The 20,945-nt window shown below is 29.1% G+C and overlaps 1 protein-coding gene across 1 annotated transcript in view; it reads left to right on the top strand.

The window, feature by feature from the left end:
* LOC107453924 (gonadotropin-releasing hormone receptor-like) overlaps window positions 1-20,945 on the top strand; it is a 182,323-nt gene that overhangs the window by 39,444 nt on the left and 121,934 nt on the right. The window lies entirely within an intron of this gene.

Genomic DNA, 20,945 nt, shown 5'->3' with positions numbered 1-20,945 from the left:
TTCTTTCTTATGCAAGCGAAAACTAAATGGTATCTCTTTAATTTTTTGAGAAGGAACATCCAAAACTCATCGGAAAAATATTTGTAAATAAACAGGACAAAAAATATGCATCTTCTTATTAGTGTTAAAATTTAATGCCTGAGAAATAGTTTTACTAAATTTAATGATATAACATGAAAGGCCTATTTAAACTTTACATTCCATACTTTTAAGAATCATATTGCTCAAACATTAAAATATGCAAAAAGTATGCATAGGTTCACAATTTTATCAATTTAATTTCGCAAAAAAAGTTTTTTTAGAACTAAGAAACTTAAAATAAAGAATGCTTACGAAACGATTCTAAAAATTCCTCACATTAAAATAAAAAAAACTTTTATGCTTCTTTTTTGCTTTTTGTATTCATAATCGGACGTAGAAAACAATTCTTTAGAAAATTATCATCAAATAAGCAAAAAAACTATTTACAAGTAAAAAATTTTATTATAAAATTCTAACACTTAAATGCTTTATAAATCCAGAGAATTCCAAAATGATATGTTCATTTGAAAACTTAATTTACTTTAAGATGACATACCACACAATAAAATTTTATAATTACAAGATCTCGATATGAATTTCAATAAGTAACCTCAAAACAGAATAGCTGAATTCTAGTTGAAATTTCTCATTTAAAATTATAAGAAACTTACGAAGAAAACGATCAAAATTTATTAATAAACATAAATGATATTATTTCAAGTAACTCGGATGACTCTTTATTGTTGTTTTCTGAATTATATAGATTAAGAAATATATACTATTCTATAACAATTAAAGTTCTGCATGTTCTGAAATTACATTTGTTCATTGGAATGAAGTAAGCAATGTTGACTTCACCTTAATTTGTAATGAATTGAAGACAAAAAAAATGGATTTTACCATAATACACACATTTGTAACAGTATGGAAGTTATCGACTACAAGTTTGTTGATAATAGAAAGATAAAAATTATTGAGAAATTTCTTCAAATGTTGGGCACGTTCTGTTTCTGAATGATTTGCCAATGTTCTGGGTCATTTTTTTTTTCAAGTTCATCTGCCTCTTCCTTTAAAGTTTGGTTCTTATTTGCTACTAAGAAAATGGCGTTCGACTTTGTCAATGATTATAATCGAACTAAATGTCTGATATTTTTACGTTCCCGCTAGAGGGCGTACTCAAGCGTTGCGATCGCGAATTGCAAAATATTAAAAAACTAGAAAGAAATAGAACGATTTGCTCAAATTTTGAATGTCATATTTTAAATTTCGATTTCTCAAAAAAATATTCGAGTGATTTTACTAAAAAAAATTTTTTAAATTTAAAAATAAAAGGTGTGTTTATTCATAGAGAAAATGTTTTTTTGTTGTTGCTGGATTTCATAACTTAAAATATTGTCCAGTGATCTCACTAAGCGTTTTTAGAATGGCGGTCCGCCTTTCTAGCCCTTGAAATTCGTTTTCTCTCGGAATAATATTTCATAAGCATAAACCTTTCTTTCCTCTTGATCTTCATGTACGTCCTATATCCTTCGTCCTCTATGTATCGTCCTATATCCTTTTCCTTTAATTGTTTATTAATTAAAATAAATGGATATAGGACGATACATAAAAGATAATCTGCAGTAATTAATATATTATTCAATATTATAACTACAAATGTGTGTTTAAGAATTTTGGTTTTATCTTCTGTTGACATTTAGTTGTACAATTGTCATTAAGGTTGACAATGCAGGGATGGACTATTCAGTCCTTTAGGGATTAGGCTTCATAACGGGGGAGAGACAATTAAATATTCAACGAACCGAGCGTTGTTCATAAAATGGATTTAGCCTCTCCTAGTTTTTAGAAATTCATTAAGTGCTCTCTGTATTGATTTTAATCTCTGGAATAATGAAGGGATGCTTTAAAGTTTAATGTTTATGACGTCATGTTAGCTTATATTATTAAATTACGCAGTCAAAATAGAAAGTGGCGAAATTAATTAAAACTAAATTCAACCTGGGCGCTTAATTTCATTCTAGGCAATTTTGACATTGCATATCTCGTGGTTAGCATATTTTTGGTGGTAATCATCATAAGAAATATTTAAATTCTCGTCGCAAATATTATACGTAATGAAGGTTAACAAATCAAAATGGGTGTGATTAAATGCTGTGGAGTCGGAGTTTTGTGTCGAAATAGGTGTAAAAAATGTAGGGCTGTGGATTCGAAGTTGGAGTCAAACATTTTCATGACTCCGGTTAGTTAAGAATCCGGTTACTTTAAAAAAGAAATATTCTTGGCCTCATGAAAATTATTTAGACTAATATGGTTATTCAGCCTATATTCTTTGATATGTGAGAAAGACATTTTTTGAAAATAATTCTGCAGTAAAGGGGAAAAAAGGGTCTGCAAAAAAAAAATTCCAATAATTCTGCAGATAAATTTTTTTTTTTTTTTGCTTCCCAAATAAAAAAAGTCTTTCCGCAAGAACTCCGTGAAGTTCTGCGATAATGTCACCGTGTCGCCAAGATTCTGCCACGGGTGTCTGAAAATTGCTTCAGTAGATATGAGCTCTTTAAAAGAAATACATTATTTAACTAGATTGACCGATAAAAAATATACTTTCGAACATATACTTTAAATAGTTAACGTTTGTGCTTAGTGCTGGCCGAACAAAATATAGTAAATGATACAACCGAATAATGTAAAATAGTATTAACTGAAACCATAACCATAAGAAAAAGATATTAAATACTGTCTTAGATGCTATCAAAGGTAACCTTAACGGGTACATGTATCTTAATAACTACTCGTAGAGATATCTGTTACTTGTTCACTTTCCGAACGAGTAAATAGAGCTTTGAAATTGTTGTTCAGAGGCTTCTGGAATCGTTATTGTTCGTTTTTAGTACAAACAAAATCGTCCTTATACTTCATAGATGTGTTTTTTCTCCCAACAATGACAACATTTGAGTAGAAAAAGACAACTCAGGAAATTTTATATAGCTTACAATCTATCTGAAAATGATTTTAAAAACATGTCTCGTTATAACAGATCAAGTAACTTGGGAATATTGCTTAAATCGTTGTTACATCGTAGTAGGAATTTATTTTTGATTAAAGTTTCTAATTGTAACTTTTTAATAGGAAATAATGCTCATGGTGTTGGCCATTTTAATATGTATAGAATTATTTGTGTTTTTTTTCAAACATAAGACATGGATCATGGTAGACATAGATTTTTTTTTTTTGCTATAACTTTCAAAAGTTTCAATTAAATTAAGCAAAATTCTCAAAACAATTTTAAATAAATAACGAAAATATTGTTTTCGAATTTGAAAAAAAATTGTCAAGCATTCAAATTAGTTCTTTGATATTGCGCATGCACAAAAAAATATTTAAAAAAATCATAATTTTGTAGTGAATTATATTTGGTAACTAAGGATTTTCTAAGTAATTTTCGTATTTTTTAAAAAAAAAACTCTTGAAATGATAACAATTTTCCACAAGCTTTATTTTGATAAAGAGGCAAAATTTAATATCAACTAATGCCTTATAATAATCATCTGCGTACACAAGTGTAGTAGTATAAAGAAAGAAAATATACTTTTATGGGGTACGGTCCCCCACAGAGCCAGCGTTAATTTTTATAAATGTTATCTAATAGTACAAAATAAGATTTGTAAAAAACCCGTATCCTTCAGAGTTTGTTTAAGAAAGTACATAAACTACTTCGAAATTTGTTAGAAGCTTTTTAAATTACGAATTGAACTTTTTCATTGGTTATTAAATACAATTGAATATACAAAATTATGAAAAAAAACTAAATATTTCAGAAAACTATTTTAAATGCTCAAATCTTCGCAATTAACTAATTTTTTTTTAAAAAAATCAAATTTTCAACTTTGTTTTTTAATGAAAATTCATCATCATCATCAGCACTGGCACGACAGCCCTTTGTGAGCCTGGGCCTTCCTCAGAAGCTTTTCTCATTCTGTCCTTCTCCCAGCACAATTGTTTTCCAGTTCTTTACTATTAGGATGGCAAAATCCTCATCTACACAGTCCTTCCATCTCTTTTTGGGCCTTCCTCTTGGCCTTTTATTGGAGGGGGTTGCATTAGAGACTCTCAATGCTGTTCGTTCTGGGCTCATTCTCACTACATGCCCGGCCCATCTCATTCTACTTAATTTAATAGATTTAATGATATCATCGCCATCAAAAATCCTATATATTTCAAACTTATATCTTTTCCTCCAGTTGTCGTTATCGAGTATAGGGCCAAAGATAGTTCGTAGGACCTTCCTTTCGAAGGTTGCTAATAACTTTTCTTCACTTTTTGTTAAAGTCCATGTCTCTGAAGCATAAGTCAAAACTGACTTGATTAATACCTTATAAAGTAAGATCTTAGTCTTTCTTTTTATTAAGTGAGATTTCAATAATGATCTTTTAATGAAAATTACACCAAAAATTATGTTTAGAGAAAAAAAAACGTAATACAATAGTTTTTTTTTTAGAAAAATGTCCCAATATCCATAAATATTCCAGGCAATTAATAAAAATAGCAAACAGAGTAATTGATGTAACTTTCAAGCTTATTGGAACATTTGGGGTGTTCAAAATTACATGTTTTTGTTCATAAGCCATTGCCTCAAACCACTGAAAACTTTAGAATTTATTGAAAATCGAAGGCGAAATAACATAATCTAAACACCTCTAAAGTTATAAAATAATAATCTAATTATTTGAGAAATTTTTAAAAAATTTAGGTCAAAAACTGAACTCTCTTCTATCATTGTAGGATATCAACATTTTTTCTATAACAATGGCATTTACTGAAAAAAAATGACATTAAAATAACATTTGACATTTTATTCCATTAATAAAAGCTCTTGACATTTATTGAACAATGGCATTTGATAAAGAAAAATATTTTCTACTATTTTATTAACGTCTAAATTTTTAAAAAATGACTAGAACGCATTTTATAAATTGAGCATATATAATATAGGCATTCTATAATTATGATTACATCGTAATGGCTACATCTTTATGACAACAGAAGGTAAAGAAAGAAGGAGGAGAAGGAAAGGGAAGAAGAAGGGAAGAAAGAATGAATGAAAGTTGATGTGAAAGTTCTAATTTATACTTAATTGCTCATTATTAGTTTGGATAAAAGTTATAACAACTTAACGAAAGAAAATAATCTTTAACTTATTTCAATTTATTTAAATAAATAATTGTGCATGTTCATTCCCCCTTAAGATATTGTTCTAAAACCAAGCAATGAAGACCTTCATTTAAATTAAAGACCTTATTCTAAATCGTGGCAAAAGTATTTAAAAATTTCCAGCGAAGAATGAAGTCTTCAGCAAATAAAGTGAAGACTAGACTTATTAATAATAAAAACATTATAAAAAAAGAATCCTGAAAGAGTAGAAGATCAAAAGAAAGAATAATAATGTATGAGAATGAAGAAAAAGCCTGAAAATGTGGTCGACCTTTCAATTAAAAAATTCTCAGCTTTTTATTTGATCAGCGATTGTTTGGATTTTTTTTCATAAAAAAACTAAAAGAATAAGAATATGTATTATTGAATTTATTATTATATGTATTATTATTGAATTTATTTAAATATGTTAGTTTTCATTTCAACAACCCACTTAAAATATTGATCTATAGGAATGAACAAAGAATGTCATTACGAAAAATAAATTATGACTAAAAAGTGTTTAATTAATTTGAGAGAAGGATTAAGTCTGCTGTTGATAATAAATAATATAAAACTGATAATAAATAATATAAATACATCATAAATTATATAATTACATAATAAATAATATATAACTGAAATTATCATGACGTAAAACAATGAGTTTTTTTTTTAAAATTTAAATACTAAATATGTCGACACTAATAAGAAACTTCTGTTTCGTACTCCAGAATGGCTGAATCTCAGTTATTTATTCCTGTGTACATTGAAATAGTTAACTTTTCCTTCAAGCTGCGTGAAAAATTTCACTCGGGAAGCTTTTAAGGGCATTTTAGTGATAATAGTTAAGATGTTCCGTGTAAAAAAGGTAATTTATGGTCATGTCTTCGTGACAGTTTTCATTACTATGCATTTAGGAAACTTTCTTCAGCACTTTATTGCTTAAGGCTGAGTCAAGGGAAAAAGGTAGAAGATGGAATAAAACTTTTTAATTTTTGAGAAGAAATAGAGATTGATTAAAGTCAACGACCCAAACATGGTTCGCTTTTTTTAGGTGGATCCCCCAAACGTCTTCTTTAAAATAACTTTAAAGTGTTATAATTTTTTTTAAACTTTGTTAAATATATTTTTTTTGTTAAGTAAATACAGTATTGAAAACGGGCCATAGTTTAGCTATTAAAAATATCATTTTTCAAAGCATTTATTAAATGGTAGAAAACATTACGACGTGAGATTCTAAAACGTGGAAAAGTTTAAAAAACAAGCGAAAAAAGAAGTAATTTTCAAAAACTTTATGATAATTCCATATTTAATTAGTCCCGCAGAGGACTGGTCGCAAGGACACGGTTCCCCGTAGAACACTGAAGTCAAGCATCACTGACTGCGTTCAGTAAGCGGGTGGGTGATCACTTTGATCAGCCCGTGTAGGGACCGAGGCTGTGCGGTCATCGGGTTACCAACGCAGGAGAGTCATCTCCTCTGAAGAATATCAAAATTGCGAAGGCATGTCTTGGGATCATCCTCAGGAATGTTTCCTAGACAGTCACCAATAGCCTATTGTGCAGCTCTAGTGTAAAGTAAAGTAAAGTACCTACCATATTTAATTTTATTACGAAAATATTTTACATCATTTTTTAAAATTTTTCCGTACATGTCTGTTCATTTGAGTTCGTTACTCGCTTTATAGATTTCGTTTTGTGGTTTGTTCTGTTTTTCACATTTTATTTACTGTTTTTTACGTGATATTTCTTACTTAAAGTATTCTATTTCCTTTCAAAAAAAATTTTGGAGTGCTCCTCACACTATTGTATTGATATATTTTGCCTTGGCCATACAATATTAGATAGCACTCTTTATCGCGGATATAATCGCGGGAGCTAATGAGGAGATTATAGCTTTTCTTTTCTCCCCAAATTTTAATTATTTTTTTTAATTATTATTTCTTCTTTTTTTAAGAATAATTTTTTTCCGTCTCTTTTTATTTTCCTGTAATTTTCACAATGCAATTTGAACTTGCAAAATGGGTGTGTATGTATGTATATATATCCAAAATGTAGAGAAAACATGGTAAAAATTACAGAGAAATTAAAATAAACGGGAAAAAAAGAAACAATTAAAAAAACAACAGTTCGTTTCAGCTTTTATTTGCCTATGTAAGAAAATAAATTTCCTCGAATTTGTGCTATGAGACGTGTTTTCTTTAACATAGATATTATAAATTAAGTCAAAAGCTAATGTTTAAAATTTCGAGCTTTTTAAAAAGTTTAGCACTCAGGGGGCCCTTGTGAATCGTACTCTTTATAAATTGTATTTTAAAAAAAAAGAGTAAAAAAATTTCATTCTAAATTGTGTCATTTTAAAGAATGTAATTTTACATATCGAAATACAAAATTTGAACAAAATCGGTTAAGTAGTTCATGAAAAATTTAATTTCAAAAATTTTGGATATTTGAAATTCGATTTCGCAGGAACTACCTTTATTTTCTTAAAACAAAATATATTTTAATATATTTTAATTAAAATTCTTTTATATTTATATTTCAACTTATTAATTTAACTATAAAAACCGAAAAAATTATAAGCATACACGTATTTCTTAAATGGCTTTTCGTAAACTCTAAAATGGGTAGGTTGTGCAAAGCCTGTCATAAAATAAAATTAATTACTCCACAGCAGTTATGAGTAGTGTTTTATATGAATACATTTTTTCGCAAATCAAAAAATAGTTTTCTTAAAAAAAAAATTTCGATTTTATTCATAGAAAGTATTTTTTTTTCAAGCAAGAAATGTTCCCGATTTATTTGCTTCTATTATTCTTTTATTTCATATAAAAAGTAAAGTACATTTTATTGTTATCACTTCTAAAACAACATTACAGAAAGAGATCAACTTAATAGTTATAACTCGTAGCCACCCTGGGCAAACATCTACATATTTTTTTAAGTAAATTTGAAAATTTAAAATCTATTTGGCAACTTGGCTATTGTAGTTGGTGCGCCAAATCACGATACATAAATATGCCAAGGAATTGCGTATTTTCATTATAGGACATTAATTTTTCTTATTTTCTTCTTTAAATATTTTTATTTCGTTCATCATTGAGAAGTTTTTTTTTAGATTTGACTGTCAATAATCAAATTAAAATGTGTATATTATCAATGTAAAAATATTTCTTAGGTTGAAACTTTCCTTTAGAATGGGAATGATTTTATTCTGTACTTATTATAATGAAATACATTCTTCAAGACTTAAAAATAAGGTTGAGAGGGAAACGTGAAATCCTGGTGTTTACTATGAAAATTTACTGAGACTGTAACATAGGATAAAAATCTCTACAGGCGAAAGAAAGATGACTTTGCATCAGTGCCTATTTATTAGTTTATTGATTTTGTAATTTGGTACACTAAGGATATTTTAATTATATAAGAACTAGCCTATGATTTGTATATATTTTGTGGAGAGTCATAGTACAGGGTGCGTAGCTAAATCTTTCAACAAAAAATAAGCACCTTTTAAGTACTTTTTAAGCACTCAAAAATATTTTTGAGCACTATATACATTAACAAAATGCAAAATAATTTCCGTGATCGTAATAAAATGACCAGTTTCTGACAAAGAACTCTTTCTTGATTATATTGGCCATTGTAAAATGATCAAGAGATTTTTCAGTTCGATATCAGAGGGCGGAAAATGAAGCCTGAAATTGAGAATAACTTGCAAAATGCAGCAGAATTGCACATGAGAGTGCAATAATCTCACCGAACCCAGCTTAGTCGACGTACATGCGATTTCATCAAACATGTAAAATGATTGGCTCTTTTATACTAGACAAGACGGTACGCCGAAATAGATTGCAGTTGAATGAATTGTGAAAACGTTGAATAGAAAAATGTGGAAAGCACGCTTATGCATAATACGGGGCGAAAATCAACATGGTAAAGAATAAAATATCTCATTTTCAAAAAGGGGAAATTAAGCTGTTGTTGTTGTTAATTTACGTCACACTAGAGCTGCACAATGGGCTATTGGCGACGGTCTGGGAAGCATCCCGGAGGATGATCCGAAGACATGCCATCACAATTTTGATCCTCTGCGGAGGGTATGGTACCCCCGCTTCGGTAGCCCGACGACCTGCGCGCGAAGTCGAGCACTTTACGGTAGCACAGTTTAACGAGGACCCATACCGCACACCCTCGGTCCCTACGCAGACTGATCCAAGTGGTCACCCACCCGCACACTGACCGTAGCCAGTGATGTTTGACTTCGGTGATCTGCTGGGAACCGTGTCTTAACGATCAGTCCACTGCGGGACGGAAAATTAAGCTCTTTTTAAAAATATTCAATGAAAAAAGCACCTATAATTCTCCTTTGCTTATATATTCCCTTTGTATTAAATTGCGATAAAAAATTGCCGTCATTCCGGATGCCGGTACTTTTTACCTTAAAATCCACTTTTACCGGAATATTTCACGAAGAGGAAAAACTGATATACAGTAATTTTTACCAGAAAAATTAATGAAATTTTAGATATAATTCTCTGAATTCGTAATTTAATATCTAGTCTACACTAATCAAGATGTTCAAATTATGCCTTTTAAAGTATAAGAAAAGTACGTAACATGTGAAAATCTGAACATTGTGCTGAAACTTAACCCAATAATGATGCTAACATGTACCAATTTTAACAAAATAATTAAATGACAAACGTTTTGAATTGCATAACTAAAGGGTGCAGAGATTTTTTGAATTTGCAAGATATGTTCTCAAAACTTTGATAAGAAACATACAATCTTTTTTCAACCGTCATTCTGCTCAATACACTTTAAAAAAAGAAATTCTATTTTTGTAATACTTTGTCAGATATTTTCGATTCACGATTTTCTTTTATGTATTTGTCAGGAAAATGTTATTGTTATAGATGCCTTGTTCGAAAAGATATCAGTCGACTTGAAATACCCACTACTCTGATCGATTTAGTCTGGGAAGCTAAAAACCACAAAATACTTTTTCTCTTTTTCTTTCTTCGTTTTTATCTCCTTTTTTTCTTCTTTTTTTAAGAGCCAAGAATTTGAAAAATAAAGTTAGTTGTCCAAGAATTTCTTTCCTCGTAATCTTATGACTCTTAAAGAGTAGAGGTTAATCTATAGAAGTAAAACTTTTGTCGAACGTAAGTGTTCTCTACTAAAGTTTTTTTTAATTCTGCAGATCTTTAATGGCATTTATGATTTATACTTTTAATTTAACGCACTTCAAGAGCTTCCAAAGATAAAACAAGTGAAAATAGATAAGTTGTGTAAGCAAGAATTTTTCTCAGAGCAAACTATAACTTCCTAGTTACAGTTTGATTAAATGTTATTCAGTGAGTCGCATTGTTTCTTTTTGTACTCAGAGGTTTATGCATATCTAAGTAACGTAGCAACTTAGATTAGTTGATGTGATTTTAAATTCATATAAGTTTATGATAGCAATTGAAAATTCGTCAATAAGAATAATCTTTTGAATCACATATTAATCAAATTTTTTAAGGTTATTGTACGTCCCACAGCAGACTTATCGTAAAGAAACCGTTCCCAGTAGAACACCGCATCACCGACTGTGGTCAGTAACGCGTAGGTCGTCTGGCTACCAAGACAGGAGAGACATAACCTCCTGTAGAGGAGCAAAATTACGTTTCCCAAACCATGGCCAATAGCCCATTGTGCAGCCCTAATGCAACGCAAATAAAGTACCTGCCTACCTGGAATTTGTATAATGATCTCCTTTAGTCTATTCTTGTAGAACACTTTCCAGAGTTGAAGTCAAAAAGCAAACTTAATAGGGTGTTAAGCTCGATGAATTCATTAAAAAACCACGAATTAAAATATTTATAAAAAATAATATATTCAAGCAAAAATTAATAAAAGTTAATGTATGTTGCCCGTTTAATTTTGAATGGTAACTAGACAACGGAATGTATAGCAAAAGTACAAAAACTATACGCAAAAATCTTCCTAGCACCAATCTTGAAAATTGGTATGCTGTTCCAAATAGAGATGTGATATTTATCTGTGGTTTGGGGATGCAGATTAAACTTTTGCGAAAATTTATAGGATAAAAATAAAAAGCTTGGATTTCAACGTTTTTACGAATTTTTGTTGAAGGAACACTGTAAAAATTCTTTAATGTACATATCCAGGGGTCTGTTTAGAAGAAATTTGGGTCCGTTCAAAAATATCTTTTCACCAAAAAATCTCCTTCAAAAAATATCTTTTCATAAAAATGGACCCTTCACAAAATATTTTAACTTAAAAACGAACCCTTCATAAAATAATTTATCTTTTAATGGGACTCTTCACAAATTTGTTTATCTTCATGATTGTTTTGTTAATCATATAAACCCTTCCCAGGAGGGGGGGGGGGAGAAAGACTGATTANGGGGGGGGGAGACAAATGTAAACGAACTAAGTTCTGCCAGACGCTTCTTCCTTTATTTGTCCGAAATGAATATTCTGCGTTCAGCAGCATAGGCTGAATAAACAAATATTTGTAGGTTGCATCTTTAATTTAGTAGCAGCAATTGATGTTAATTCTTCAAAATTTAATTTTTTTTATTATAATTTTACAGTGTTGAGCGTAATCTTGTATGTCTTTACAATTTAAAAACTCCTTGAAAAAGTTTTTTGTAATAACAGAACCCTATTTGCACAAATTCACCAAAGCAGAACCCTGGTCGAAAGAATGTGACTTAACGTTTATTTTATATTCACAAATTACGAGTAATTTTTTCACATTTTTACAAAAACGGACATTTCGCAAAATGTCTGGACAGACCCCTGATATCTTAATTACTGTGAATGGCGGAAATTGGTGACTGTTGATTTCCACCGGTGAATGTTGACAATGACATAGTCGCTTTGGTAAATGTCCAAAATATATACTAAGTCTACTTAAGTGTTAAAATATCAAATAAATATAATAATATTAACGAATAAATCAAATTGGATATAGCAAATATTTAGGGCATTTACGGTAGTCCAATAGTCATTGTGACCTTCAATTATGTTCATAGATCTTCTATACTGTGTTATGTTTACGTATTCATTTAACACAGAAGCAATCTTGATGTTTCATAATTTATAAAAATTAATAATATTCAAGTATACAAGAAAACGGCAAACAATTTCAGCTTTCAGTACAAATAAAGTTTTCAAACATTGAGCCGGCCGACGTTAACCTTACCAACCTGAGCCATCGTTAGGGTGTTATCTTGTAATGGATGTTAGGGACATAACTTTTAAATAAAGTAAAATTCGAAATGAATAATTTGAAATTTGCTATGGGAGAAACCTCATTTATTAGGAAAAAAAAACATTTTAAATTGAATATTTATATATATATCTACATTATTATACTTATATATATCTACATTATTATATTTATATATTTCTACATTATTATATTTATATATATCTACATTATTATATTTATATATATTTACATTAATTATATATATTTGCGTTTGCGAAAGCATATAAATGTTTTCATTTAACCTTTCACAAAGCATTCATTCGTTCCAAACAACGTTTTTCTTTTCAGTTTTTAAGCAGTTGCAGTTAAAGCATTTATACTTCTAATATTAGCTATCATAATGTAACATGATATCGAATTAATATAACCTGTCGGGAGGTTGTATTGTATGATTTATTTTGACAAAGTGTTCTGGGATCTGGAAACGATATCTAAATTTCCAACGCTTTCGGAATTCAGCTTAAATTATTGAATTAATAGGAAACCTGTTGGAGAAACGCCATATGTGTCACGTGGATTATTAAATGTTTCGCCTATATACTTCGCGTTAAGTTAAATTTGGCATAGCTGCGGAAGCCGCGATATGTAGTGTTGCGCCAAAGAAATATAGTTCTTTGATTTTTCTTAACAATTATCGTCAAAAATCATTGTTTTAAAATTAAACTGTATATAAAATGCAAAATTACTGAGTGTTTAAAATAACTGTTAAATTGTAGATAGTTATTTACATTCATTTCTAATTTTAAATTAATTTAAAATATTATGTAATATTATGCGAAGCTACGATACGTAATGTTACGCCAATAAAATATAGTTCTTTGATGTTCTAAACAATTAGCATTGAAAATTATTATTTTAAAACATAATTGCAGGTAAAATGCAAAATTATTGAGTCTTTGATATAAGTGTTAAACTGCAGAAAACTATTTTCAACTATTTCAAGTTTTAAATTAATTTAAAATATTATGTGTTTCATTATTAAAAAAAAAGCAAGGTATGGACAACATGCAACGTAGTAAAATCGATGTAGGGACAACATCAACATGCAACGAATATCACTGAAGTGCGTACCGGGCTTAGGGACTATATGCATTTTTGTCGCATTTACCAAACCACGTGGTTATTACAAATAACCACTAGTTATTATAAATGAAATACCATATTAATCGGAAAAATAAGCTGACAAAGATGCATGGGCTATTGCTTAGTACACACTTTCTCGATATTCTCTACAGTGTTTTTTAAGGTTAAGGTCATTGCCTACAATGTTTTTTAAATTTACGATCATTGTCTACATTGTTTCTTAGGGTTAAGGTCATTGCCTACAGTGTTTAAGGTTAAGGTCATTGCCTACAGTGTTTTTTTAAGGTCATTTTGCCCGGTATTCCAAAAACTGATGCTTAATTAAGGCTAAAAAGGGTGTAGAAGGGCAAGACCTGGTTTTTCAGCACTGATTTTTTAAAGAGAAATTACTATTGCCCGGTCTTTCCTACATTAACGTTCTTTTTTTTTATCTTCTCTATACTGATATTTAATTTTTAAGTTAGAATAATTTTAACGCATGCGCAGTACAAAATTTTCTTTAAACGTCGTTTTGATTAGGAGCAAGTGAAATAAAAAAGTATTTCTTTAAATAAGAGCAATCCTAAATTCGAAGGCAGACAGAAAGAAGAATTTTTCCCAATTCTTAAATAATATTTTTAAATAATTTGAAGTGTGGAATAATTTCATCCTGTCTATTAACTCTTTAAAAATAAACTAAGCGAATAATTTCTTCGATGTTTAAATATGTATCAATTTTAAAACCGCAACCCTTTTTTTTATCTCATTTGAAGCTTTATTGAAATAAATGTGGTGGAAATGTAACCGAATAAAAAGAAAAAAAGCGAAAAAGGGAAACTAGAACTACAGTCTTTTCAATTGCATTTCCAAAAAGTATTTAGAATAAGCCAAAAACTTACACAATAAACCAGACTTCTTTGAAATGCAGTTCTTTTTTTTACTCTTGTAGTTATACCTCAAGTTTAATTACGAAGCCTCTAATCTTTCATTTTCCAAGCTGTTGCCACTGATAATTCAAAAGTGCCGTAATTAAAGAGAAATAAATTGAGAAAAGAATTCTGTCGAAAGAAAATGCATGACTGTAACAGTCAAGAAAAAAGTCATATTACTTTATTTTTATTTTTGCACTCACTTCTTTCAAAAACCATAAAAAATTATTGAAGTTTGAAAAAATTAAGTGAAAAAAATAAATATATTCATAAATTATTTAAAAAATTGCATAAAAACTTGATTACTGCCTTAAATAGGGTTCAGGTCGCATAATTTGGTCCTCTACCATTTTTTTTAACTTTGCTGAAGTGTAATAATTAGAAATTGAAAAAAAGTCACATTTTTTGGCTATAATTTGCATTTTTTTAAAAAAGGAATAACATTAGTACATACAGAACATACCTTACGAAGTATTTTTTGATTAATTAATAAATTTTATATAGTTGTTTTCGACAAATTTTTAAGTATTTTTACAATAGGTTAAGATAAAGTGATGATGTTACAAATAATCGAACAGAAAAGAATAAGATTAAAGATCTCTAACTTTTTACATAGATCTTCTAACTTTTTTAAAGTCAAAAGATCTATTTTTAACTTTTTAGAAGTTAAAAATACTCAGATATTTTTGTAAGAGATTAATTATCTAAAATTGATTAAATAGCAAATTTTTAAGGTCAAGTAAAATTATGCTAATGAAATTACTACCAATTATTATTACTAATTACTAATGAAAAACAAGTTTAACTCATAGTTATTATTATTTTTAAACCCAAACCAGGAGAATAAATGTGTGCCATTTCTATCAAAATTACATCTAGTTCAAAAATTATTATTTCTTTTATCCAAAACGTTTAATTTAGTTATTCAGTTTTACGCATTTGTGTTAGAAATTACAAAACTGATAGAAGGAAAAAAAACTTACCAAAAAAGAGGGGGAAAAAACTTTTTCACCAAACGATTTTTGAAAGCTTACAAAATGGCGCTTAAGCGACTGATCAGTTTAGAGTTATTCTGAATTTAACATTTAAGTTAAACTCTGCTTAGAAAGTAAACTTAATTTGCTAATTTTAAATAATTATGATGAGTATAATGACAGCTAAACGTGAATATAAGTTTTTTTTTATAGAATTAGGAAAGATTATCTAACTGTATCTCTGTGATTTAGAATGAAGATTTACCTGAATCATTACGAGTTTGAATCAGGTACCTAATGTTTCGAATTATCTATGTTCGAAAGTATATAAAGAATCCCTTGTATCATATTAAAAAAATCCTACTTTCGATGTTTAAAATAAAATAAATGGGTTTTCAAAAAATTACTCATAAAAATAAACGCGCTCATTTTTTTTAAGAAAACTTTTTTTTAAAAGTCCAGGTGATAATATTCAGTATCTGGAAAAAATATTCTTTTGTAATTTCCAAAGAATGTTCCTTTTGTATGAGATAGGAAATGTTTTTTTTAAAAAAAGGAATTGTTCGAAAAAAGTATTATTAAAAGATTTTAGAACGTGCTTGGAAATCCAGCCGTTCGATATATTTTTCTTAGACCATTTATTTTTATTTTTTATTTTTATTACCTTACTTTGATAATGGGTAATGTTTCAATTTTAAAAGTTTTTATCGCTCTCTTTATTTTTCTTCAAAAAAAACGTATCAAGTTCTTTTATGTTTACTTCAAAAAAACGTATTAAATACTTTAATTTTTTTAATAAAAAACTATTTTAAGATAGCTGATAGAGGAAAACTGAGATCTAATGAGATTAAAGAAATAAAATAAAGGAGTTAAAAATATTTTGAATGAATTTTTCTTAAAATCATAATTGAACAAGAATCGTTTTATTAACAATTGTCATGTTTTGTTGCAATATGTTATTAATAACAGTACATTGTATAAGATATTTAATTGCACACTAAGAAAAAAAAAGGGGAAAAAAACTATCAGAATAAGCGAAATTAATCGTGTTTCTAGCTCTATGGGAACACCAAAAAGCATGGAAATTTTTACCGATGCTCTTTCGTAATGACTTTTGTTAAAATAAAGAATAAAATTAAATTTCATTATCATGCTGTATGGTAGAAAATGTGGTAATTTCACCGTAACACTCTAGGAACGGGGCATGTATTCGGTAAAATTTACTTTTCAGTTTTGTATTTATGAACACTATGTTTAGTCGTATGAGCTATAACTTTAAAAACCGGAATTTCCAGTAAATCGCTACCAAGCAAACGGTCAAATTAACAAATGAATGGTTTAAATATCGTATTTTGGTTTTATTAGCATAATTATGTTTTTTCTTACTTTTTTCATAAATGTTATTATCTTACAATCAAGGTCATTTTATCGGAATTTCTTTTCCTCCTGCTTAATACTGAAAATGTGGCTTTTTCTTTAACACGCTTTTTGTGCTGCATTCATTGTTAAGCTGTTTTTATTAAACACACTTTTTGAGTTATATTCAGAATGAAAACCTCACCAAAGATGTTTTAAAAGCATAATTTTAAACCTAATCACTTTAAATAAATAAATTTTATTACATTCTAAATATTAAAAAATGTATCTATTTCTACCAAAGTTCAAAGTATAATTTTAGAGGCGTTCAACCTTATAGTTAGGTTTAAAAAACTAGACAGCGATGAATAATTTATTTTTAAATGTTACACTTTTTTATCCTACTTTTGAGAACTGATGCACAGTTGCATCTTAACTATTCAATTTAAACAATAGTTAAGCACCAGCGAAAAGAAAAAATGAATTTGTATTAGTGACAAAGCAATTAAAGCTTTTTGTACTGTTTTATACGGTATATCTAAAAAGCAATGAACACTAAAAATATTTCAAACAAACAATGGGAAACTTTTAAAATACAGCACACACATTACCTTTATTTATGAAAGTAAAACCCTGGAGTTCGAAGATATTTGTCCGACTTTGTGAAGGATTTAAATATTTTTCTTTCTAAAATTTCTTTTCTCTTTTTTTTTTTGAAAAAAAGAAGAAATGCGAAATGTAAACGTGATACTTTTTTAAATTTTTAAAATGGGATCATTTCCGCTTTTTTTCATAAATAATCCGTTTTATAAAAATAGAATTCTAGTATCAAAAATTGTTTTTTATAGAAATACAAACAATGGGAAATGAAATAATTTAAAAATTTTGATAAGCTTAACTAAGAGTTGAACCATTTATTTATTTTAAATTTGCTTCTTACTAACAGCTTTAAGTAAAGAATATAAAGATAAACTCTCTTACAATTCCTTATTAGGATTTTAGAAAAAAAATTTTTATTATAAATTTATATACTTCACTAAAAACAAAATGTTTAAAAATCTCTTTTTTCCATCTCTAAAATTTTCAAATAGAAAAACTTTTCTAGGTTTTGAAATTAACGGAAGCATTTACTTGAAGTTACACATTTTTCTTTTATTTTTTATCTCTACAATATTTTTATCTTTATTCCTTTCCCCCCTGAATATCAAAAGTTGATATTTGCGCTTTGATATTTGTTAAAGTTGATATTTGTGATCGCTTATGTTTGATGCTGAAGATACTTATCTTTATTAAATCTTTTTTTTTCAAAGGCTCTTACTCATATTGAATAAACAAGGCCTTATAGTGCTTTTATTCTTGAAACGGTTGTGATTTTTTAATTTTCTGTCTATCTCTCACCAGCGCCCTCTATGTTGCTAATCAAAAAAGCACGAAATTTCGATATGGGCAAAATCCATTGTACCCATAATAAAAACGCGAATTTTTCGATAACACGAAAAATCTAAATTCCCTACCTGTTTAATGTATTGATAATAGGATTAAAAAAAACTTATTAAACCAACAACATTTAAATGATTTCTTAAAATCCTCTAATAAAAAAAGATGATTACCATGTTTGAAATGAGGAAGAAGTAGTTATGAGGTGAAATGGGAAAAACCTGAAATATTAAAAGAGGCATCTGGAGGTATGTAAGAATGACGTAATAAAGGAGCGATAGCAAAGCATATAATCATAATGAAAAATAAAGATAAAGCGTTTGCCTTCCAATGAGACGAACCGGGTTAGAATCCCAGAGATGGCTGGTAAATACGAATTCTGCACCCAGCTTGCACCGACTACAGTGCTGACGCAAAATACCCTCTGTAGTAGACGGATCATGGGTTAGAGTCTCCTTGCGGTCAGACTAAGCGTGGGAGGATTTCGTGGTTTTCCTTTCCGTGTAACGCAAATGATGGGTTAGTTCCATCAAAAAGTCTTTCATGAAAACAAATTTCTCCCAATATTTGATTCAAGAGTTACCTTGTCTTCTGGATTGGGTTCAAAACAAAAAGGCTGCGCAGATGAACATTAGCTGTAAACCTTAAATTGTCTTGGCTGTTTAACGACGGTTATGAAATACGAATGTAACAAAACAAGCTAATTATTATCGCCATATAACATGTTAAATTTCGATCTTGTCAAGAAAAGAGTGAGAAAAAGATAGTTTAGAAGTGGAATTAATTGATATTTTAATGTTGTGAAGAGCGTTATTTTTAATTCCAAGCATTAAGTTTTTTTTTTAAATAAAACATTTTATGTTGTGTAAGTGCTTTGTAAAAAAAAAAGATTTTTTTTTTCTGCACACAATGTGTTAGATCTTATTAAGATTGAATATTAAGCAACGGTTTTATGCCTTAAAAACTATTTAGTACTTACTATAACTATTTTAAATAAAACATTATTAATATAATCAAATTATCCCAATCATTTTATACATTGTTATTGATTTCATTATTATGTTAGCAAAGTAAAGATGTATAAGTGATAATTAAAAACATCTCTAGTTTATAAAAAAATACTTATAATTCAAGTGTTTCGTTCTCTTGGGATTTTTCAAGGGCAAGTTAAAAGGTATTAACAATTTTTCATTATGATAAATCATATTTCATAGCAAATATCTCATTTCATGAATTGGCGTTGCCTAAATTATAACCAGAAATATTGTCTAAGCGTAGCAGATTCAACTATTGTTTGCATAGAGGGAGCTTCTCTCACAATAGAAGCAACATAGCTTTTGAGACAGTATAATGAGATTGTCTAATACTTAACAGTTTAGTCACTGATATAAATCAGCAGCTGTCTGAAAAGACTACTGATAAACGCGAATGTTCAGATTACGTCACCAAATTAGTATTGCGTAAATAATCTAAAATTAAGGGTGCATTTTGTTTATAGTTACAGTTAAGAAACATGTTTCTATGAAACTGTAGTGAATCTACCTTTTCAAAAATACAATTCCGATTCACTAGTATATAAGACATGTTAACTCGACTCTATGTTGTGGTACCTATGAAGATTGACTTTGTTGATATGACACTCCCCACATTGGTGACCTTCGGACGTGATGTAAACAAGCCCACCTTGACAGAAACTCCCACTTCGATCAGAACACTCCTACTTTGATGGATTGTTCCCGTTGAACAGTTCACTTGCTACTTGTGACTTTTACAATATCCACCTCACGCTGTTGTTACCCAGTCTCCATCACACACAACGTCAGCCTGTATACACTCGTCTGTTAATGGTAACACAGGCGCGACCACGACCGTGAACTTAATACCACTCTCACGATCAGCATTTAAAAGCACGGTGATCTTAATACAGCTCTCCCAGCTTCGCACAAAACAGCAATGAATCAACTAGTGGTGTCCCATTCATCGAATTCTATCAAAGATCAAATTCTGGTGGGATAGTACTATAGTGTATCTACCACTACAAAAATACAATTCCTATTCACTAGTATATATATATACATGTTAACTCGATTCTCTGTTGGGGTACCTTTACCGATATGATTCTCCCCACAGAAACTATACTTAAAATCAAAGATAATTCAGATTAAAATATGTATATATATATTTATAAACTAAGAATATTAATGCAGAAATGTTATTTGTTCTTTCAAAGAACTGGTTTTCACCTGGTGTGTTACAGAAATTGGAAGATAGATCGCGAATCCCGTGAAACATATTTATCAGAATAATGAAGACATATTCGCTTCGCTTTCGTTTAAAATGTTTTGCAAGAATTAAAGCCTTTGTCTGTCCTTCAGGCATCCGGCCAAATGGGCGTTGTCCGAATTCACAATAAACTGCGTGTTGTTAGATTTCCAAAATCTCATAACCGTCTCCTCCACAAAATCTTTTTCCTATTCATCTGAAGAATGTTGAAGAAAAAAAAAGAGACTATTTTTTATTAGCTCTCAGTTAACACTTTCCGAAGCCTATTTCTGCCAGCTTTAAGATTTTTTAAATTTAATCTTAAAGATTAATTTAAACTCAAGCTAAAACAAATTCATAGTTAATCGTAATGCAAGCATCATTTCCCTGTTCTTAACAGTTTTTTCATATATATATATATATA

The sequence above is a fragment of the Parasteatoda tepidariorum genome, chromosome 8 (assembly GCF_043381705.1).
Source record: "Parasteatoda tepidariorum isolate YZ-2023 chromosome 8, CAS_Ptep_4.0, whole genome shotgun sequence".
Classification (NCBI taxonomy): Eukaryota; Metazoa; Arthropoda; class Arachnida; order Araneae; family Theridiidae; genus Parasteatoda; species Parasteatoda tepidariorum.
Note: the sequence above shows the minus strand (reverse complement) of the source record. Positions and strands in the feature narration are given on the sequence as shown.